The sequence below is a fragment of the Trachinotus anak genome, unplaced genomic scaffold (genome assembly GCF_046630095.1).
Source record: "Trachinotus anak isolate AG129_WGS33_773 ecotype Australia unplaced genomic scaffold, CSIRO_AGI_Tana_v1 ptg000008l, whole genome shotgun sequence".
Lineage (NCBI taxonomy): Eukaryota > Metazoa > Chordata > Actinopteri > Carangiformes > Carangidae > Trachinotus > Trachinotus anak.
The window spans coordinates 15048157-15061407 of NW_027273859.1; the positions used below are offsets into that span (position 1 = coordinate 15048157).

The 13251-nt window shown below is 43.6% G+C and overlaps 1 protein-coding gene across 2 annotated transcripts in view; it reads left to right on the top strand.

The window, feature by feature from the left end:
* The window catches only part of emid1 (EMI domain containing 1), a 52676-nt gene that overhangs the window by 26013 nt on the left and 13412 nt on the right, over nucleotides 1-13251 (top strand). The window lies entirely within an intron of this gene.

Sequence of the window (13251 nt, forward strand, 5' to 3'; positions counted from 1 at the left end):
AGGTTTGACCCCCACCAGGTGTGTGCGACCTGTATCAACGTCTCACATCTCGCCTGAGGTGTTGTGTTCCTGCGACTCTACTTGACTACAGGTTCACTGTTCCACATGCTATCACCCTGAACCCAAAAAGCCCAATAAGCTTTGATCCCACCCTGCGGCCCCTGGAAGTAAGTGGGGTCTAATCCCCAGAAAGCCTTAGAAAGACACAGAGGAATGCCTGGCACACAGCTCACCATTCACCCAGGGATTAGACTGAGAGGAGCTCAGCTTCACACAGTCATTTACTCCACTCACTCTGTGTGAGTATATGCACGTGGGTTTGGGATGTGTGCGTGCATATGTACATGTATGCAAATTCTGTACGCATGCATGCATACAGGGGGACAAAATAATCCCAAAACCTCAAGAGGACTTTGCTAACACTGCCAGCCAGGTCATATTAGGCTGAATGATAATTAGCAGCATTTGCTAGTAATTAAAGAGGTTTGGCAACCAGCTCTTTGATACTTTAGGCCTATGTGAGTTTTCAGCAGCAGGAGCTTCACAGAGGTCAAATGATCTGTGCCAAGGCTGAGTGCACTGATTCACACACACACAAAAAAAATGTAGGGGCTTGGTGATATAAAAAAAAAAAAAAAAGATATATCACCTTATTAAGATTATTTGTCCAATATCGATATAGAGGCAGTTAATCGTCTGTATATAATAATAAATGTTTGCGAAATCACACATAAAATATAATGTTCAGTCGAATCAACTGTCTTCCACTGTTTCATTGCATCAGACAGAACACGGCAGACTTTTGTGAAATATCAACATGATATGTTCATACCATCATGATATGAGTCTGCTGAAACTTGATTAAGTATGATGTTATTGAATTATAGCCCTGTTGCAAAACAAGACAAAAGAAGCCAAATACTTAAAAGGAGGAATGAGGACAATATGGAAATTTTAAGCTAATTTGTGTTATGTCTGAGGTTATTCCCTATTCTGCTTCACAAGTAATGAAATAACTTTCTGTTAAATGGTCATTGTGGAACGGGAATTAGTTTTATAAAAACCTGTAACCCAGGAATCAACAGCAACAAATCAGCATCCATTTTGATCACACCAACACTCCTCCAAACATATTTTTTTGATACTCTATTGGTCCTCAAAAGAGAAAGCTGAGAGCTGAAAATGCAAACTTGTCGGCTTTAGTTCAGGTTTCAGTTACTGCAGCAGCAGGATTACGTGTGTCTACAAGAAATACGGAGTGTGGAGGCCCCGTCTGTCAGCACACCAAGAGGAGGGATGCAGTAGTATCAGGTGGATGACTGTGTTATTCAAAGTCAAATCACAGATGCACAGTATCGTGGTCGGCCTCCATCCTGTGTGTGTGTGTGTGTGTGTGTGTGTGTGTGTGTGTGTGTGTGTGTGTGTGTGTGTGTGTTTTAACAGGTGTACACTTGTACAGAAATGTATGATGATGTAGAGAGTGATGCTCAGATTTGGCATGAAGTCGATGGTGAAGACAATGAGGCAGCAGTATGCAGCAGACTCATCAATCTTGCAGTGAACCTGGAGTGTGGAGGGAGGGATGTTGATCCTGGCACTCTGCCACAGCTTTGAGAACTTACCCATATGTGACTGTTTTTATGTAATAGAGCGTGAGCAGGTAGATTTCATATGATCTAATGAAAGGGATGTGTGTCCGATGTCAGTTTACTTTATGATGTCTTCCACTGTCTTACCTGGGAGTTTTCTTATTCACTCCTCCATCATGTGGTTTTCTGAGATTTTACTGTTGTTCCGCGCTCAAAGCGAAGTTTTTATTCGAGGAGAGAATATGAGCCGTCTAAATCAGGGGCTTCGAGAGCCTGCTGTTGAGTCAGGTCTGCGTCTACAGTAATAGACTTTATGTGACTCAGCCAGGTCGACAACAAAGGACTTCTTCAAACATGCAGCATGTCGGACACACAGACACAGCTGGCTGCACTTTTATCAGCCAGACTTCCATGTCTGCTTTCCTTTCATGCATGAACGTATCTGCTGTCAGGGAACCTGTCATGGCATTGAATGCTCAAAGTGCAGATACACTACAGTGTGTCTGTAGTGATACATTGCAGGAACCTATAAACCCTAAAGGGTTTACTGTGGTTAAAACAACCTAGTTCGTTGTTGTCTGACTACATCTAAAGGCTAAAGTCTTTGTGGCTGTTTCAGATGGCAGGGGTGAAAAGCTGGTCATCTGCAGGAGTGTGAAGATGCAATCATTTGTTCAAATGGTTATGACATTGAACATTTTTGGAAAGTCTTTTCTTGAAGGCTTTTCATGGTGTATACACAAAAAGTGATGGAAGTATTTGTGTGAAGAAGGAAAGAGAAGAGCTTGAAAAAGTTTCAAATCCTGCTTAGACCTCACCAAATGCAGCATTAAAGGCCCACTGAGGTTTTCTTACGAACAAAGTTATACTTACATTCCCCATTTCTCACCAAAACCCACTGTATGCAGTCTAATAAATGCTTTGAATGCATTTCTTTCCTCATAAAACTCTTGCAAATTCATTTTATTGGGATATTTTTGGACCATTGTTTACATCCATGTTTGCTAGCAGCAGTCCTATTGTTTCCACTTTATGTGAGGCATTCTGAGGCCATAGATTTGAGTAGTTTTTATAGGTTTTTTTTTTAGCATTGGAGGATAATGTGGTTACCTATAGACTGAGGAGATCTTATTTTTTCACCTTTGAGTTTCTAAAACTATTTCCAAATCCAATCATTGCACCTTCATTTCAGATAAACACAATTCCTTCATTTCAACAACACCTAAAAAGGACAAGAAACAGGTCATTCTTGAAATTGTGACACTCGAACAGAGGAGCTTTTACTCAATAGTTTATGTTTCTACAGACTGTTTATATTGGCAGTGAAGCATATTTACAGTGACAAGGGGGAATATCTGATGAGAGGAGGTTGCAAATAAAATATCTTCTCAGACTCCTCTGCTTAAGTCCTATTTAAAAGTATGTGATGAAACAGCACTCTTCAGCTATTTCAGTATGTTACATCTAACATTTTTCACTCTGACAACCCTCTAAACAGGGCCGAATACCTCCACAGTAAAATGATCCTAGCTTATGAAGGCAAAATGGAGATTAGGGTGTTATATGAGATGTCCCGAAGGAAACCGACAAATCAAATGATTTGTTATGGTGGAGGAAATGGACAATGCTCTGTGAGAGAAGCTGAATCATGAGGAAAATGGAAACAATAGTGAAGAAAGATTTGGCCTACTTCTTACCACACGTCTGCTGTTCTCAGTTCATTTATAGCCCTGCAGAGTGAGGCAGGTTTATGGTTTGCTATTGAAGCAGAATATCGTCCTAAGGGGAGCTGGAATAGCTACAGTCTGGCAACCATGTCTTGGCTCTGGATGGATGAGTGCAGTCACTATCGCACAGTCATTGTGTTCAACTGGAGCTTTTTTGTTTGGTTGTCATGGATCCTGCTGCACGGTTGTCAGAAGGGACTTGATTGTTTTTATTGTTTACATGGGTGGTTAAGGAAAAATATAGGTTATTGAAACCCCTTTTCTTAACAAGGCGCAGTCTCATGTGTACTCACACACAAATCACACTACAGGAGGGAAATCACATTTGGCTGGTGAGGCAACAGGCCGCTGAGCCGTAATAAGTGAGCGCTCAGACCAGCCTTGGACAAATAAACTATGTGTTGGACTGGACGTGTCCTTCAAACACCGAGGGCAAAGGATTTACTCACCCAGCGCTGAGTGTGCGTAGCAGAGGACATGGGGCAGGATGTTTAGCCGAGGGTTTGTGGATTGGCCTGCGCTCTGTTTGGCTGCAGCTGTGGGCAGAGGGCTGGAGCTCTTGTCAACCTCTGTATGGTAATGAACAGGGTCAGAGTAAAGGGTCTGTTGGCCAGGAATTCAGCAGCATGTTTTTGCAGAGAGCCGCAGTGTGTAGACTCCTCTCCACTGCTGTTCTTCTTGCAGTTGGTTAGTTCAACATCTTTTTATTGTTTAGTCTTTACAGCCTATTGTTTGGATATTTTTAGACCTGCAAAACTTTCTCTTTATTACTTCTCATCTTCCATTTTATTACAGCTTTGGTCTTATTCAGCACTGGGCAATGATGCAGATCTCAGGAACCAGTTACTTTTTTAGCAGCAATTAGGGGATTACAATTTGAAATTCACTAATTACATTACAGTTAGTAATCTCAGTAATGCTGCATTACTCTGACATTTTAGAGTTCTGCTTGTGTGCTGTGTTAACTGGAGTTGGATAGAGGGGGTGCACTCAGTGGAGAAACTGGTATGGGACAGTTTGGTGCAAGGGCTTGAATGCAATAAATCTTAGGTGTTCCTGGCTGCTAGCTGGCCATTGCAAAGACTACATCCAGAAATTACCATAGTGGCTTGTTTCCTATTTACACTTGTAAAATACAGAGGATGTGATGTGTGGTTATTTTAAGGCACTTTTTAGGAGCTGGGCTGAGTAACAAGTAATGTAACTACTTTTTTGTAATTAGATAATTCTAATATGACACATTTTTCAGTGAGTAATAAGTTAGAACATTTGTAAAGTTGCTTACCCAACACTCTTACTTATGTACTTTTGGCCACCGTTTCTTTAGGTGATGAAATTCTATGCAATAAGTGAAAAGCTGAGATGTCTGAAACAGCTATATTAGAAATTTGAAAGTCTGATGATGATTATGCAAACCTGTTTGGACGAGAAAAACAAAGGGGAATGGTGAAATTACATCCCAAATTGCCCATTATAAACATCCATCACATTTTACAGACTGACTCTTGGTTCAGTTGTGATCTAGTAGTTTTGTTTCCAACTAAATTTGTTGAGATGGATCTGAGAAAGGGTAGTTAACAACCCGTCTAAACTCATATTGTCTGTTTGTTGCCCCATTGGTTTTTATTGTAGCAATGCCGCCCAGTTCTCAGATCTTGGCGGTCACGTTGATGAGCGCCATGATGTCACAGTTGACAGAATTATGGCCAAATGTACTAAAATAAGACCTAAATTGTAATAAAGTGGAATTATCCCTAAAAGGAAAACCAGCTGTACATAACATTGATGGGGTTTGCCTGTTTTAGTCACAAAGGCATATAAAGTGCAAACTCTTAAACAGCTCAGTGCATGATATTTCAAACTTGTGTGGTCAACAGCAATAACTTACAGTTCATATGCTCTTGTACATATATGTGTGTATGGAGGTTTAATTATAGCCCCTGTTGTTTCTAGAGCTATTGTTTGTGAGCCACTTGCGGCAGTGTGTTGGCTGAGAGGAGAGGGGTTCAATTACTGCGGTGTGTGGGGAATGTTTTATAAGAAGAGGTCAAAGACAAGACGGACCCCTCCCTGCCACGCTCAAGCTGCAACAGAGGAGTTTGTGGTTTCTTCTAGTCAGTCCAGGTCTGCAGCTTCGCAGTCCTGTTTTTACTTGTTTCCCTGGTGACCGCAGTTTGAGAGACAGTTGCACATCACAGGACAACATGCCAACCAAGCTCATTGAAAGGGAGTGTTGCCAAGGAAAAGTTTACAAAGCAGCTTTTATTTAGGTCAACCAGGGTCATTAGGGAGGACCCGGGTCTCATCGGGCCTCTGCGTTATTGTGTCTCTCTATAAAAGTGAAAGTTGTGAGTGGGATCGTCAGCCTCCGCCACACGCTTTTATTAGACATCTGTTGCTTTCAAGTGGAGGAAATGTTTAAAGAGGGCCTGGTGGATTTGTGCAGTCTGTCACGACCACATACTATCTCAAATCGGCACGCTGCAATTTGACAGATGTGCCCACCGCTAATTTAAGCCACTTTACACAGACCACACTATTGTTTGCTTTCATGACATGGAGAAAATTGTTCCCGTTTTTCCATATTCTGAAGTTCTACTGATGTTTTGGAGGTAATACTGCTGGGACAGCAGCAAATTGGAGTAATTCCATTTTAAAAATTCACTTAAAATTCTTGGGTTTCTGTTCTCTGTGTTTGTATAAACACCACATTCTCTTTCTGTTTTGTGGCTCTCTCTTTGAACACAAATGGCCTCTCTTGCTGCTGTGGACATTCAGGTAGCGTGTTGCCCACTGAGACCGCCACTGCGCTCCTACACTCCAAAACAAGCAGTTAACAAACAGGGAGGGCAGGTCCGCTCTGCTCAGTAATTAGAGGTGAAGGTGTTGAGTGATTGTGAAACAAAGCTCAATCTTCCTGTCATTAGTATCTGCGAGTGCCTTGCAGGTATTCTCGGGCAGTCTGGACTAAGCCTCTTTGGGGCAGACAGTTCTGGGTCTCTCGTGATGAAACCTTCTGGAAAATAAAACAAGCAGGAAGCCAGATGGGAGGGAGGTAATGGAAGGTGAGTGCTGCATCCTGTGCACAGAGGTCTACCCCACAGCTCTCTGTGCCCAGCGAGGCCATTCTCCAGTCCCAGAATGCCAATGGGAGCACATGTCTTTAGGCCAGACAAACACCTCTGTCAGCAGACCACAGTCACCCCACCAGTCAGACCATTCAGCTCTGTAATTACACACCACCGCCTGCTGGGGAGGGGGCAGGAGGGGCAGCCAGACTGAGATGCAGACCCTGTCACTGCCATCAGCATCACTACAGGCATGTGCTGGAAAATCAGAGAGTGAGAGAGAGATAGGAAGAGTGAGTGAGAGGGAAGGTGAGGTAAAGACAGCCCTGTCTGGGACAGAGAGGCGGGAGACCCTCCTCTTTCCTGTGAAAGATTAGAGACTGTGTGCGTGAGCACATCTGGATGGGCTGGAAGAGCTGAAAGCACTGATGTGAGAATCGGCTGAGCAAGGGCCCAACTGAAGAAGATTAGTGAAGCAACACTGCTGGTCACGCAGAACTGGCCTCTGCAGCATTTATCTGTGTGTATGTGCTATAACACCAAAATTACACATTTAAAAACCACTAGTAAAGAACTGAATGAGGCCTCTGATGACAGATCTTATTGTCAGTTTCACTCAGCTCCAAGTAACTTGCAATCCAACAGTGTCCCTCTCAAGTGAAAGTCTGGTTTATATTTTCTTCAAGTAGAAGTCAAAGTAGAACAGATTTGCACAGCTTTATAGATGAGCACAGCTACTCCAGCTGTACAACTGGATTTTATGAGTGTGCACTTCTGCACAGCAGACCCCTATTGCACAGTTTCATTATTTTAAGTATTTTTTCTGTCAGAACAGACAACTAAGATTTTCACCATGCTTTCTAACTTATTCTCTAAGCATGTGACAATAAAGCTTTGAATTTTGAAACTTACAAATCTACTAGTACATCAAAGTTATTTGGACAAGTGTGTTGTGTGTAAGTTATTTATGACAAAGACCAATCAAATCATGTGATGTCAATTTTGAAAATACTATACAGTTCCCAAAAGTACAAGTACATAAATCATCGCCTCAGGTGCCTCAACCACATTGAATACAATTAATTATTTTCACCCTTGGTAGTGACTGATGGAGGTCCTGCTCTCTGGAGGGTGTGGTTAGGGTGGTGTGGTGAGAGTGCACTGTGCCCTACACTGCCTTAAGTGTCCGTGCTGATTGATGGGGTGAGATGTGTGTGTGTGAAGTGAGAACCTCTCTGACCCTTCGTGCTCTCACCTCAGGGTCCTGGAGGCTGCAGTGCGGTTTCATTTGCAGCGGGTTTTTGCAACACCTCGCCGAGACTTGTAAAGCAGAGCAGATGTAGACCGGCTGCCTCTTGCGTACACTTGTTTCCATCTTAAACACTGTGAAGGTGAGGATTCAGTCTTGCTGAGCTTACTTTTTCCTCCGGGACCAATTATCTGACCAATTGTTGTAGCAAGGCTGCACTTCCTTCTCACCTGTAATTACATTTGAACCTGTCCGGTGTGTGGGCTGCCCCGCTCTCAGGCTGAGAGGTGGGGAGGCAAAGTGGCAATTCCAGAGGAAGGAAATGATGAGGTGTGTCCCACCCTTTAAGTCCGTCACCTAATAAAAGAAACCTGTGACCCTGGGAAAGCACAGTAAACACTGGGGTTCAGACGCAGGTTCGCAATGGGCAGAGCACCAAGTACTGATGCCCAGACCCATCAGCTGCATGGGAGGTGGAAGCTGCTGATGAGCCTGCTTTGATACAATTTAATACTGGCTGAGATTGATTTGGGTCGACAGTGGCAAGGGTTTCCCCTGGTTCAGCAACCTGAGTGTAGAAGAGATGGGCTGCACCAATCCATCTTTTTTCTCTCCTCATACCAGTGGAAATACCTCAGCTAATGTTACCTGCAGATTGATACTACCGATCTGATACCAGATATAAACTCTGCACAACTCAAACCAGGGAGCTCATGGGAATCATTTTTATGAACAGTATTTACAGCCTGCCATGACTGACTCAATGTAACGGATTGCAAAGGTACTGAATAGAGTATTTACACAGATCCATGGTATATGACCCATCTGAAGATACAGGGTAGAATAAGTTTGTGTAACGTACAGTGATCAGTGAAAAATCACTTGATGAAGGCTGAACAATTACGGTAACTGGATGAGACACAATGTGCTCCTCTACCACAGCCTGACATAAAAATCTTTGATTGCTTGCTTAGGCTCCAGTGGCTGCCACATAAAAAATGTAAAAATGAAAATGAAATGTCATATTTATTGTGTTACTCATAAACTGATTACACTTGAAGGCCATAATTTTGAACCAGGGGTGAGATCTGTTCCCTTTGAAATCAAAATCAAAATCAAACTGCTTCATTTATTTTGTCTCTGAAGTGATCACAGAATTTAACCTCTGTAATCACAGTTCTATGTTGACATCTGTACTTTCCCTAATGCAGCAGGTCTGCACAATACCTGGGTTTAACACAGTTCTTTTTTTGGAGACGGAGTATTAGACAAGGAAAGAGAGAGAGAGAGACCGTGAGCGGGAGGAGAGCAGACTGAAACAACACCAGGTTCACATCACCTCAACCTGTCTCTTTTGGATTGAAAGTAGACAAAAGAGACAACTTGCTCAGCAAACATATGTTCTGAGTAGCACACTTGCTCGGCTTGGCTTGGCTTATTTTGAGGAGTACAGTGTTCTCTCTGAGTGTTTATCTGAAGGCAGCAGCAGCGGTCTTCAGTCTGTCGGAGGCAGCGCAGACAGAGATAAACGCCTCCCCCTGGTTGGCTGTCAGCACCTGGTCACTAATGATGCTGCAGCGCTGAGCTCAGCTAATTGACCAGACGGAGATGGATCAGGACTTTGCTCTCTCTCAGCTGTGTCTGCTCACTGTGGTGTGTGTGTGTGTGTGTTGTGATGTTGCGCTCGCAGCTGTTGCCAGGCCCTGTACTGTATTCCCCCACAGGAACTTCAAACTTTCAGGTACCGCTGGTAGACTCAAGAAAACAGCCCAGTTAAGCCTTTAGAGGTTGTGCAACATAACATCTGCCTCAGCCCTGTCTTCATGTTCATCCACCCTCTGCTGCAGACCATATGACAGGACAACAGAAGCCTCTCTCGTACAGTCGTAAAGCTCCGTAATTCCGGCCTGTCTGCAAGCTGCCGAATCTTTCTCCAGAAGCAGAGAGCAAATAAACCTCAGGAGGTGATGAGCTTCAAGGATCAGGCAGTCAGTGCAGCTGAGTGTGAGATGTGTGTTTAAGGGCTCTGGTTGGCAGGGCTAACTGGGCTCTTAGCATGAGGGCCCTGGTTTATTTTCACTGAGAGAGTATCACTGAAGGAATGACCTTGGCCCATTAATAATACCATCAGAGTGTGCGCGCACACACACACACACACACACACACACACACACACACACATACATAAAACCCTACACAAGAGCACATGCACACACACCCTGGTTTGTAGAGTGAGAGGTGCAGCTGCAGTCGAGGTCATTGTGCCCTTGGCTCTCACTCTGGTGGTACCAGCAGAGCTCCAAGTGTTTTTAAGGCCAATAATAACAGTATCTTTGGAGTAAAGCTGCGACAATAAGAACATACTCATTTAATGATAGTGAGTGGCAGGTCCACAATGTTTTTGTGGAATCCAAATCTGTTGAGTGCAGTCAGTTCAGTTTCAGGGTTTCCCTCTTCTGCACAGTTCACACTTGGTACAAGTGTGTCACTGGTGTTGGCTCACATTCACTCACCTTCTGACTGAACTGTCGTGTCTCACTTGTGTTTGAAAGTTTTTGGAACTTTTATCCAGCAAAATAATGTTTCGTTTCTGGCAGAAATTGCAATTTCACTATCAGTAAAATCCAGTGTGAGTGGGAAAGTGAAATATGATGACAAGTCATAACTCTGTGCACATTTATCACCATATGTGAACTGCAGTTTGTTTCAGCTGCATCTGGACACTGTTTGGCTACAAGATACAATGTCTGAACAGACAGCTGCCTAGCTTTGATGCATTATACAATGAAATTTTAATGTAAACAAACTTATATATTACATTATAGTTAATTTTCACTGACAATAATAATAATATTTTCTTTTTATTGAGTGGCCAGTTTACTCACCTTCCTGTCTGTCCTGTCTGGGTTTCATCTGAGACCCACCAGGCCAACTGTGTGGGTTGGCAGATCTATTCCCTTGATTATGGCAAACAGTTTCCTCTGTGTGTCTAACCATAGCCCACAGCTACATGCTTACAAAGATGGTATGCTGTAAAAGCTCCCATAGACTTTCTGATGGCTTCAGAGCTCCATAATAAACTTTTCTTCAGATAAATTCAGTCTAAAAAAGAATCTGATTGCTTTTTAGAGTCTTCTCACCACTGCCAGAGCCCTAACGCCTTTTCCAGCTGCTACGAAATACATTTATATGCGACATACAGTGCATATCATCATGTGCTGGAGCCGAAACAGTCCCTCAAGCCATCCTTCATAACTGACTCAATACACACAATCATGGAAAAGGAAAAGATAACCTCACAGTGACCTTCCTCATATCTTTCTCCTTTTCCTGTGAGATTATTGCACTATAAGGGGCTATTCAAAGCATGTTTGTAAACAAATGACTAAACTCTGTGTGTGTGAATGTGTGGAAGAGAGAGAAAAGCAGTCCGTCACCGACAGACAGAGCTGATGTCAGGACGGCCTCTGGCCCACTGAACTCTCTGCAGGGGTATTTCTCTAATGAAGAGCTCTGACTCAGTCGCTGATTAGGGCCCAGTGCAACATGGGGGCAAAAGGTCAAATACATTCACACATTTCTTTGACCCCCCAATGGGGCAATTAGCCCACTGAGAACAAAGAGTGGATACAATGAACCGTGTCCATCAGGGGGCATTCATTAACTGTGATGATGTTATTGTTGGCTAACAAAGCGACAGATCACACTTGAGGCATCCAAGTGATCCTCTGTCTCCAGGTCTTGCTGAAGCCCAGCCTGGATGCAAACACACCACAGGCCCTGTAGTTAACACACAGCGTCACAGGAGGAAGCAGGATAAAAGATGAGTCTTGCAGGATTTTAAATGTGTTTTTTCAAGACAAAGAGAGGGAGTGGGTAAGAGGTGTGTGTGTGGGAGACGGTTGTCCTTGTGCCAGAGTTGGCTTCACGCTTCATACAATAGCCCGAGTGTGGGTGAGGGGATCTTGGAGCTTTATTGTTCTTTTCTCTTAGAGGGAGAAGAGTCACAGTTGGGAGGGGAGGGGCGAGAGCTACATTTCCTATCCAGAGCCCCCTTTGTAATTGAATGCAGCCATCTTCATGAGCTGAGCTCCAGAGAATACGTCCCCAGCATGTTCGTCTACATGCTCACGCACACACACACACCCCTCTGTTTGTCTCCACAGTCTTCACCATGTGGACTGAAGCGAGGTGCAGCCGAGTGAAGAGCAGATGTGTGTGTGAGTGTGTGTGTGTGTGTGTGTGTTCTCCTTGTCTCTGTGCAAGGTTTATATTGTTATCAAAACGTGGAGGATTTTTCTACGATCTACAGCACATGCCATAACATTTCAGTCTCAGGTCTTACATGGTCTAAATCCATCTACACTTGTAATCCACTGAGAAATACTCCAAACCTAAAACAGTGAAATCATGAGCACAGAGGTTGAGGAGGGGGAATTATTGGAGCGGTCTCAATTTACCCTAAACCATGTGTTCTGTGTACTTTTCATACTCCTCCTTTGCCCTCTCTCTCCCTCCTCTTTGGGTAATCACTCAACCCGTTATGCTTTCCTGTCTAAAGTTCCCAAACGTTTATTTTTCTTCGTGACAATAAGCTCTCCATTTTCCTTCTCCGGGTCTGCAGTGAACAGAGACAGATCATGACATGAGGCTGTTTAAGAGGAATATCGTTCTCCTGCTCCAGCTCAGTGCTGCAGGTGCTATTTCATGGCTTGTTTTAGCACAGCACTTGGTGTTGACTGCGGCTGCTGGCCGCCGAATGGAAAGACGTGCGTCCTGGTGGCTAATGAGGTGCTGAACCCGGCCTCTTGTTTGTATCAGGAGCACCTGAGCCGACCAGAGCCAGACCGGGCCAGACAAAGGAGTCAGTCTAGCTTTTCCACCAAGGTCTGCCCATTCAAAACATCCTCAATCCAGGGCCACAAACTCCCACACTTCATAAAATGAAGGCAGGACATAATGTGAGCCGAGACTGCCCATTCTCTCTGCACAAGGAAACTATTGTTTGTCTTTACACGCCCATCTCTCCCAGGCCTTGTGATTTTATTCTCTATAAAGAAACGAGGCAAACGGAAAGCAACTTGGCAAACATGCAGTGTGCACAATGTTTGTCTCTTGGAAATGAAAGAGAGGCAAAAGCTGCAACGGGTGATTTTCATTTCTGTCTTCTGTGCACCCCCTTCACATTTTGTCAGCTCTTTCTGCCTAACACTAGTTCACCTGGAGGATAGCCACACACTGACAGAAACAGCATGGACGTGATTTCTGATGAAACATCTTAAAACAAGCCGCAGCACAGTCTGTGTAACTTCTATGTCACTGGAGTGATGACATTACAGTTAAACAGAACATGACACACTGACACCTGCAGCCTATCAATACCAGTATTTAGAAGTTGGATCAGTATTTTGTTTTTGTCTCTTTTTCTTTAGATTTAGTTTCTGTTGTTGTCCTCTAACTAGCCCTCTGACTGCCTAACTGTCTAACTTGGATCGCCTCAGTTTTTCCATGAATAAACTTACTCTATGTCTCTCATATGTTTATCTGTCTGTCAGCTACAGCTGATTATTTCCATTGTCATCTAGAGGTTAATGCCTATCTTCTTGATTAATCAATCA